This window comes from Cebus imitator, unplaced genomic scaffold (assembly GCF_001604975.1).
Source record: "Cebus imitator isolate Cc_AM_T3 unplaced genomic scaffold, Cebus_imitator-1.0 Scaffold144, whole genome shotgun sequence".
Taxonomy (NCBI): Eukaryota; Metazoa; Chordata; class Mammalia; order Primates; family Cebidae; genus Cebus; species Cebus imitator.
This window is the reverse complement of record NW_016107459.1, coordinates 4,623,778-4,634,436: the sequence shown is the minus strand read 5'-3', so window position 1 is coordinate 4,634,436 and position 10,659 is coordinate 4,623,778.

The window sequence follows — 10,659 nt, the reverse complement described above, 5'->3', positions numbered from 1 at the left end:
TTGCTCACCAGCTGTGCTTAAATAGGGCTATTAACCTGGACTATTCAGGTGGGCTCAATCTAATTACATAGACACTGAAAATTAGAAGAGGAACGTAGAAGATTAGTGAGAGAGATGCAACAGAAGAGGGAAGTAGAAGAAAGATTCAAAACACTAGAGAGGCTTCACCTTCCCTTGATGGTCTTGAGGAGGGAGAAGGGGAATCAAGACCAAACCAATGATGGCCACCTCTAGAAGCTGAGAATGGCTGCTGGCCAACAGCTGCCAGGGAAATTAGGGCTCCTGTGTTTTCATAGAAGTGAAGCCTGGCAAAAATTTGAATGTCACTTGAAACATTCTCTTCTAGAATCCGGAAAGGAACATAGACCAGCAGACACTTTCATTTTAGCTTTGTGAGACACAGGCGGAGAAACAAGCTTAGATCACCAGATTCTGATGTAAAGAACTTTGAGATAATAAATTTGTGTTCTTTTAGGCCAGCAAATTTGTGGTAATTTCTTACAGCATCAATAGAAAACTCATACAATTGGCAATATTTTATTTTTCAAAGATAAGGAATCTCTGGAAAAGGTAAAAATCTCATCATGCAAAATTAGTAAAAATGATAGAGAAATAATGCACTGAGCACTTTGTTCCAGTTGTACTCTGTTGTTCCAGATGTAATTGTGAGCAAAAGCAGAAAAGATCCCTGCCTACATGAGTTTGCAACTGGTGGGAGTTAGAGACACTACACAAATAGAGAAATAAATGCAAAGTCACAAGTTACTGTAAAGGTTGATAATGATTTAATTTTTTTTTTTCTGTTTAGACTTTTCATGTAAGTCCCCCTTTCATGGAATAAGATGCTGTTATTTAAGTGGAATATCAGTTATTTCTTTAAAGACCTGAAATATTTACATTTTTAGAGGCAAAAGAAGAGAAGACCAAAAAGAAAATTTGCAAGGAGATAAGAAAAGATTGCCTGATGTCTTTGTAAAGTTCAGTATCTTAGTATAATGAATACAGGCCTAGCCTGTTTTGTCTGGTAATTTGGCTGATGTTTTCCACGATGGTCTTTATTAGTAGTTTAGAAGAGAAACACATTAGAGAATTATGACATCTAACAATCCTTATAAAATATTTGTAAAAGTTTTTATTCATTCAGTCTCATAACTGTGAGACTTAATTTTTGTTTTTATATAAATAGTTCTTATATAATCATCTGTATTTTCAGAATTTGAGAATTAATAAAATTTGGATATAGTAAGTATATGGTACTTACATTTTTCACTGATAGATGTGATGATGTAAAATGTAGATTGAAGAAAAGACTATAACAATTGTAAAATGATTTTTTCTAGTTAATGAAAACCAAGTAGTCTTGAAGTAGACTGAAATTACTCTTAACATTTTTATGTTTGACTTTAGAAAATATTATGCTGTAGTCACGTGATGAAACACCTGTATATTGTGAATGCTGTGTGAGTTGTGATTTCTGTTTTATTATAGTTTAATTAGTATAAAAATTAAAATAATATATGTGCATTTTAGTTTTTGATGTGGCACATTTTAATAGCATAATCAAAATAACTAAGAAGCTGGATGTACCTATTTTATTTCTTTTAATTTCTCCAATTATTCTATGAGAAAGGTAACATTTTCTCCATGTGGTTGATGCAGAAAGTAAGAAATAGTAACATAGCTATAAACTAGCAATATCAAGCTTGGAATCTAAGTCAATCTTAACTTTAAAATCAATAATTTTCCCATGCACCATTCTGCTAATCAGCTGTTTTAAACATTTGTATTAGAGAAGAAAATAAACATTTGAAACCCAGTGGAACAAAAAGTAATATTGAAAAATAAAATACAAGACTAGTTATTTTAAAGAGTTAGTAAAATTGATAAATCTTTAGATAGATTCATCAAGATAAAAAGAAGACACACGCTAAAAAGATACAAATGATATATACAACAAAACCCAATTGTATTTATGTATAACAATTAATATTTTAAAATTGAAGTAACAAAAGCTATATAATATAGGGAATTAAAAAGTAGATACCTTATATATTTTGCACACATTATAAAGGCAAGAATGCTGGCAAGGATATAGAGAAAGGGAACACTTGTACACTATTGGTGGGAATGTAAATTAGTATAGCTACTATGGAGAACAGTTTGGAAGTTCCTCAGAAAACTAAAAATAGAACTACTGTATGATCTAGCAATCCCACTGCTGGGTGTATACCCAAAAGAAAGGAAATCATTATATCAAGAGATGTCTCTATTCCCATGTTTATGGCAGCACTATTCACAATAGCCAAGGTTTAGAAGGAGCCTATGTGTCCATCAACAGATGAATGGATAAAGAAAATGTGGTAGATGTACCCAATGGAATACTACTCAGCCATAAAAAAGAATGAGGTCTTGTCATTTGCAAAATGAATGGAACCAGAGATCATTATGTTAGGTGAAATAAGCCAGACAAATAAAGACAGACTGCATGCTCTCACTTATTTGTGAGAGCTAAACATTAAAACAATTGAATTCACAGAAATAGAGAATAGAATGATGGTTACCAGAGGCTGAGAAGGGTAATGGGTGGTAGGGGAAGTGGGGATAGCTAATGGGTACAGAAATATACTTACATAGAATAAGATCTAGTATTTGATAGCACAACAGGGTGATCACAGTCAACAATTATGTATTGTACATTTAAAAATAACTAAAAGTATAATTGGATTGTTTGTAACAAAAAGAAAGGATAAATGCTTGAAGTGATGGATACCCAACTTACTCTGATTGTTACACATTGTGTGTTTGCATCAAACTGTCTCATGTGCCCCATAAACCTATACACCTACTATGTGCCGAGAAAAATTAAAAATGTAATTAAAAAGATAAGACTGAATATTATGAATAACTGTATTTCAATATCTAGCTGCCAAAGGATTTGACATCTTAGATAAAATAAATTCCTCAAAATATATAAGTTACTGAGCTATCTCAAAAAAATTAGAAAATCTGAGTAGTTCAGTTTTATATTTACTAAGTAAATCGAATTCTTCATTAAAAACTATCTGACAACATATCAGGCATAAACATTCAAGAAGCAAAAATAGTGATTCTACTTTTTTTATAAATGGAAAAGAAGAAAATATTACTTAACCTTTTTATGAGGCCAACATTTCCTGAATAATAAAGCCATACAGATAGATTACAATGTAAGAAAACTACAAATCAGTATCTCTCATGAACAGACACAAAATCCTTAACAAAAAATCAAATTGAATTTAGCTAAATATGAAAAGGTTAAACACCTTCACATCAAGTCATGGATCCCTGAAATGTAAGGTTATTTAACATTTGAAAATAAATCAATGCAATTTAGCATACTAATGGAGTAAAAGAAAATAAAAACCCATGAGCATAGGGACAAAAAAGGCATTTGACAGAATTCAACTCTGATTAATGCTAAAAATTCTCAGGAAATTAAGAATAGAAGTAGTCTTCCTCAATATGATAACTTGGGAATATGGCAGGAATGCCCAGTCTCACCATTTTTATCCATCATTTTATGTGAGGGTCTAGCCTAGGCACAAAAGGAAAAAACATGAAATGTTCACAGATGATTAAACTGTCTTTGTTTGCACATGATATGATTTTGTATGTAGTAAATCTCAAGTGATCCAAAAGGAATCTGCTAGAACTAATTAATAAATTCAACAAGTTCACAGGATGAAAGATCAAATAAAACATCAGCATACAGTAGTCTCCTCTTATCCAGGAAGATACGTTCCAAAACCCTCAGTGGATGCCTGAAACCATGGACAGTACTGGAACCTAGCTATACTATGTTTTTTTTTCCTATAGATACATACCTATATATAGTTTAATTTATAAATTTGCACTGTAAGAGATTAACAACAATAGGTAATAATAAAGTAGAACAATGCTGCCACAGTTGATTTGATAAGTGAGATGGTTACTAAGTGACCAACAGGTGGGTAGCATATTAGCATATATAGCATGAATGCATTGGACAAGGAGATGATTCGCCTACCCCATGGAATGTAGTAGGATGGAATGAGATTTCATGCAGCGTTCTTTAAACTCTTTCACCCTACTCAGAACAGTGTGTAATTTAAAATGGATGCATTGTTTATTTCTGAACATTTTCATTTAACATTTTCAGACTACACTTGACTGCAAGTAACTGCAACCACAGAAAGTGAAATTGCACTTAAGGGAGGGCTAATGCATTTGAACTTGCTAGCAATGCAAAAAATGAAAACTGAAACTTAAAATATGCCCTATGATAACATTAAAAACATCAACAATTTAGACGAGAACTTAATGAAATATATACAAAATCTAAACAATACAAACTAAAAAAGATCACTGAAAAAAAAATAAGGAAGCAAATAAATTGAGAGATTTACCATGTCTATATATTGGAAAGCAGAATATTATTAAAATGAAAATTCTCTTCTATATTCAAAGCAATTTGAATCAAAATCCTATTAATTTTTTTTTAATTGATAAACTCGTCTATGGCAGGGAAAGGGTGATTGGCTAGAAAGTGACATAAGGAAACTTTTTTGGGGTGGTAGAAATATTCCATATCTTGATTGTGATATATAAGCTTGTCAAACTTATTGAAGTGGCAAATATTTTATTGTATGTAAATCATAGCTCAGAGTTGATTTTTAAAAATTGAATATTAGACACCTATGTTATTAAATGTTCTTTGATTCTTTAGTCACAGCTATGGTAGCAACTCTTACCAACACCAAGTTGAGTAGCTCCTTTCTTGGACCTTCTCTCTTTGCTCTTTTTGCTGATTCTCATACTCCACAAATACCTCTTAAACTCATATAGATTTTTTTTTTTGCCATGCCTTTGTTTTATCGTCTTCATAAAGATTATGCCCATTGAGCTTTCTCTTTCCAAGCCTAAGCAGTTAATCAAATATTTCTGTAACCTAAAGCAGTTATTGGAGAAGGTCTGGTGCCAAGTGGGAAAGAAGATATTTCTGTTGTCGTTTATGTTTTGTTCCTGTGTTTTATTTTTTATTTATCTTTTATTTATCCTGATATATGTTTTATTGTCTTCCATTTTCTCCTTCACATTTATCTTTATGTCGTAACCACTATAGCATTTTAACAAAACTTTTAAAGAGATCCATTCTCCTAGTCATCAACTTTTCACTTGTATGAATACAACCCTATATAGAATTATATTTTACTACAAATTATTGTATAATCTGAAATAGAAGGTGCTTGGGGAACTTATGTTGATGACATGAAATCATCCTTTTAATGGTGGCAATAGTACATGGTAGTACACTGTAAAAGGAAACCCTCTAATAAAAATAGACTGTTAATTACTATCTGGTATTTTGATTTAGTACATCTTTATAATATAATAAAGTGACTTGGAATTGTTATTCTATTTCACAATACCTACTGTCTAGGGTGCTATATACTTCTAGGTAAACAGTTTTTAAATATAGGCCAAATTTGTTTTTTAATTTCCATTATTAAAAATTTCTTACTGAAAAAAATATTATATGACAGTATAATTATAATGTACTTGAAAGACTAGTAAAATTATGCTGTTTGTATTTTAAAAGATATATATTTTTGTTATCTAGACAAGGTATAGAAAAGTATAATACATTGTACCACCTCTATTTTTTCACATGTAAAACATTTTACCTTTAAGTAGAAAGCTCGTAAGCATGCCAGGCAGAATTCTTTAAAAACACTTTTATAGTTGATGGTTCTTTTGAAGCGATACAGAAAGACTAAGTTACAATATCTTTTGTAGAAATTATAGATGTAATTCAAGTAAGACTTCTCATTCATTTCCTCTTCTTTCATTGTTTAGCAATGCTATTTATGATTTTGAAAAATAACATTATTCTCTATCATGATGTTATCTTACATTTAGTAGTTCTTGTAACTGATTACATTAACTGACATAGTAAAGAGCAAAATTTCTCTATCTTATGTATCTCTCTTTACCATTTGTTAAGATTAATATTGTAAATACCTTCACTGAGCTATCTCAATTATTTTCGGTAGTTCTGCATAAAGATCAATTATGAAAAGGGGAAAAATTATCATTCAGATTTGGAAAGTAGTCTTCAAATAAACTTCTGCTGGGAAACTTGGGCTGGGCACGGTGGCTCATGCCTGTAATCTGAGCACTTTGGGAGGCTGAGGCAGGTGGATCACCTGAGATCAGGAGTTCAAGAGCAGCCTGGCCAACATGGTGAAACCCTGTCTCTACTAAAATACAAAAATTAGCCGGGCATGGTGGCAGGTGCATGTAATCCCAGCTACTGGGGAGGTTAAGGTAGGAGAATTGCCTGAACTTGGGAGCAATTGTGGTGAGCCCAGATTGTGCCATTGCACTCTAGCCTGGGCAACAGAACAAGACTGCATCTCAAAAAGAAAAGAAAAGAAAAATTGGCTGTATGCATTTCTTCATATGTGTTATTCAAAATATTTATAAAACTGCTTCACATTTTATAGGACAGTCTTGCTAAGGCTGTACTTGTTATTGAGATTAAAGTTACAAATGGATGGAATGGAACAAACTATAATAAACTTTGTATTCATGATCACTTTATGGTGGTTAAGAGTGTAACTGGTGAACCATAGTATTTGATAGGCATCTAGGACAGAATTGATGGAAAACCTTGTCACAACAAAGAATTGAACAAATTGCTTTGATCAGTTTTAGTCATCTTTTATCAGAGTGAAAGAGAAACAGATGGCTCTTGTGAATTTTATCTTTGTAGAATAAAAGCTCTGGACATGTCCCTAAGTAATATTTCATCAAATGGTAGAATTTTTAAGGTAGACGGGACTGTGTATATCAGCTGATCCATCTCTGCTTATAGTTCAGGAATGTCAGAGCACATGGGTTAAGGGATACGCAAACCATCACGTAGCTTGTAAGAGGCAGAGCCAAGACTAAAATCTAACTTTCCCCATATTTTGGCCTTTCCCACTATATTTCCCAATATGTAGCCTTTCATTCCCTCTACAGACTTCTAGGGAGAATTATACATATATTACATATATATATTCTCTTCTTTTTATTAGTATATATGTTATAGATATGAACAATATAACAGGATATATAACCATGCATATTTTTTACTATAAAGAAATATGGTTAAATAAATATGACCATGATATGGTTTGGCTGTGTTCCCACCCAAATCTCATCTCGAATTGCAGCTCCTGTAATTCCCATGTGTGATGAGAGGGACCAAGTGGGAGGTAATTGAATCATGGGGAGGGTCTTTCCTGTGCTGTTCATGTCATAGTGAATAAGTCTCATGAGATCTGATGATTTTATAAAGGGAAGTTCTCCTGCACACATTCTCTTTGCCTGCTGTCATGTAAGATGTGACTTTGCTCCTCCTTCACCTTCTGCCATGATTGTGAGGTCTCCCCAGCCATGTGGAACTGTGAGTCAATTAAACCTCTTTCCTTTATAAATTACCCAGTCTCAGGTATGTCTTTATTACCAGCATGAGAACAGACTAAAGCAGCTAACAAGAATTTATGCATAGATTAGCTCATTATATAGTTCTCTTTAATCATTGCCAAATGATTATAAGACCAAACTTATAAAAATATTATCTTCTATGTTAATTTTTCTTTTTTTTTTCCTTGTAATATTGTAGTAATATTAAACAACATGTATCATTGAATAATAGGACAAAATATTCCAGAGTCAAGTTTCTGCTATATTCCTACTGATTCAATGTAGAACTATATTTTTCTACTATATTTTTCTTTTTTACTACTACTGTTCATACTTGTTTCACTTGGGACAAAAAGTATTCAGAAAGGATGAAGGAAAACTTTTTTGGCAATGTATCTTGGTGTTTTAATTCCCTTCGTGATTTTTTCCTATATTCACTATCACAGCATTACTATAGCAAGATAAACACCATATCGGCCTTCTAATAGTGAAATGTTATTATCATAAATAATTGGCAGAGGCAATTTAAAAGCGAATCAAGAATGTTTGGTTTAGAAAAAGTAACAGACATTTCTTTAGTGAAAAACAGATTTTTTTACACTTAGAAAATATTCCAAATTATTGAGCTATTCTGTTTTAAACCTAATTTAATGCAATTAAATTTTAACTTTACAAATAAAGAATAGACCATAGATACAGCAAATAATTTTCATCTTTGGTGGATTGATAGATTCTAATAGCAGAACACTGATAGATAGTAATTTGATACCTTAGGTTGATACTCTATCAGAGTTAGGAGAAATAAAGTAGAATGGTTAATCCACTATGAATTAAACAACTGAAGAGCAATGATTTTTATCCTAGTTAAAGCAAGTATTAGGGCCCAAAGTATCTAATCTAAAATAATGAAATATAGAATAGAGAAGTTAACTGAATATATCTCTTTATTCAACAAAACGATAGGGATTTATAATACTTCATACATTTGACTGTAAAACCAAGGAATACCTTTTATATGAAAGAAGAAGGTAAGAAACTGAAAGTTTTTCATTGATTTTGCAATCTTTTCACCTATTCCCTAGAGCTAATAGAACCGGGTATAGCAACGTGGCTGGGAAGATCTTGTGCTGGACCAGAAAACAGCATTACTTTACTTGTAGCGTAGAGTCTGTATGAGAGATTACTGATAGGAATTGGAATTTTTGGCCCAATTTTTATTCTTCCTGAGTGGCATGATTAAACTGCCATTATTATCAGTTTTTAAAGTTAGATCAGAGTAGGACCTTTCAGTCTGATTTAAAGAAAGAGACTATTTTATGGTATAATGTTGGCTAAAAATGGACAGGGAAATAACCGACAAACCTAAACAAGCTGTTGTTGTTACAATTTAACTATAAGCTATAAACTGAAGACCCAACAGTATCCTCTCCTTTAACTAAATAGGAACATCTGTTACTGCATTTTTGTGGAGTTTTTCTTGAATGGAATTTTCCCGTGAAATGCATTGGAACCATCCTCTATTATTTACTGAGCTCTTTTATAATTGTGATTAATCATCATGACCTAATCTTGTATTTGTATAGTACTTAATGGTTTTCAAAGTACTTAAAAAATCTCTTTTAATTCTTTTTTTTTTTTTGAGACGGAGTTTCGCTCTTGTTACCCAGGCTGGAGTGCAATGGCATGATCTCGGCTCGCCGCAACCTCCGCCTTCTGGGTTCAGGCAATTCTTCTGCCTCAGCCTCCTGAGTAGCTGGGATTACAGGCACACGCCACCATGCCCAGCTAATTTTTTGTATCTTTAGTAGAGACGGGGTTTCACCATGTTGACCAGGATGGTCTCGATCTCTTGACCTTGTGATCCACCTGCCTCGGCCTCTCAAAGTGCTGGGATTACAGGCGTGAGCCACCGCGCCCGGCTCTCTTTTAATTCTTAAAAGAAACTTGTGAGGTAGGGAGCATAGACTGATGTTATTATTCTCCCATTACTCTTAAAATTAGTAAATGGAGAGACCAGCAGAAAATTGTAGACTTTTGGCATGCACTGCAGTGCTCTTTTAGTTTCACAGAGTTGCTTCTTCAAATACTACTGTACTGAAAAACAGACAACAATAGTAATAAAGAACATTTTTCTAGTTTTGGAGATTTTTTGGAGATTATTTTTCCGTGACTGATCTATTTAATTTTATTAAAGTACATAACAGATATTAATGGCTTTAGTGCTTTTTAAAAATATTCTTTCTTATAGGCAATGTCCTTCTGTCCACATTTCCTATTAAAATTTCACCTATCATTCTAACAACATATTAAATGCCACTTCTTCCAAACACTTGACAAAAATCACCAAATGGAACGTTGTTCTCTTTACTCTTCACCCTAATCCATTCATCTCACTGTAATATTTTGTTTAGAGAATAACCTCTTTATAGTTTCTGGGGTTAATGAATATTTAATGGCAATAAAATTAAAGTAATAGGAATGGAAAAAGGTTAAATGAGAGAATAAATAGACAATGGAGGGAAAGCATACTCAGTTGGTTACAAGTACAGACTTTGGAACCAGACTTCCAGAATTGAATCTCAGCTTTGTTACTTATTGGTCATGTGACCATGGACAAATTATTACCCAATAAATTGTTATTCAATATTCTCATCAGTAAAATTTGATGATAATATTAGTTTCTACCTTATAATAATGTTCCTAGTCCATTTAAATACACATGTGTAAATGTACATATTATATATATGTGTATATATGTAAAGTGAACATCCTTAATTCCTTTTTAAAATTTTTACTAAAATAAAAACATCATTCAAAAATTGAAAGCATCAATAATATGTTGCATATTTTAAAAAAGTAACAGTCAGCTGGATGTGGTAGCTCATGCCTGTAATCCCAGCACTATGGGAGGCCAAGGCCATTGGATTGTGTGAGGTCAGGAGTTTGAGACCAGGCTTGCCAATATGGTGAAACCCTTTCTCTATTAAAAATACAAAAATTAGCCAGGCATGGTGGTGCACTCCTGTAATCCCAGCTAACCAGGAGGCTGAGGCAGGGGGATCACTTGAGCCCTGGGGACAGAGGCTGCAATAAGCCTTGGCATCCAGGTAAGACTCCATTTTAAAAAAATAAAATAGTAATTATCAATACTGATTTCTTTACCATATT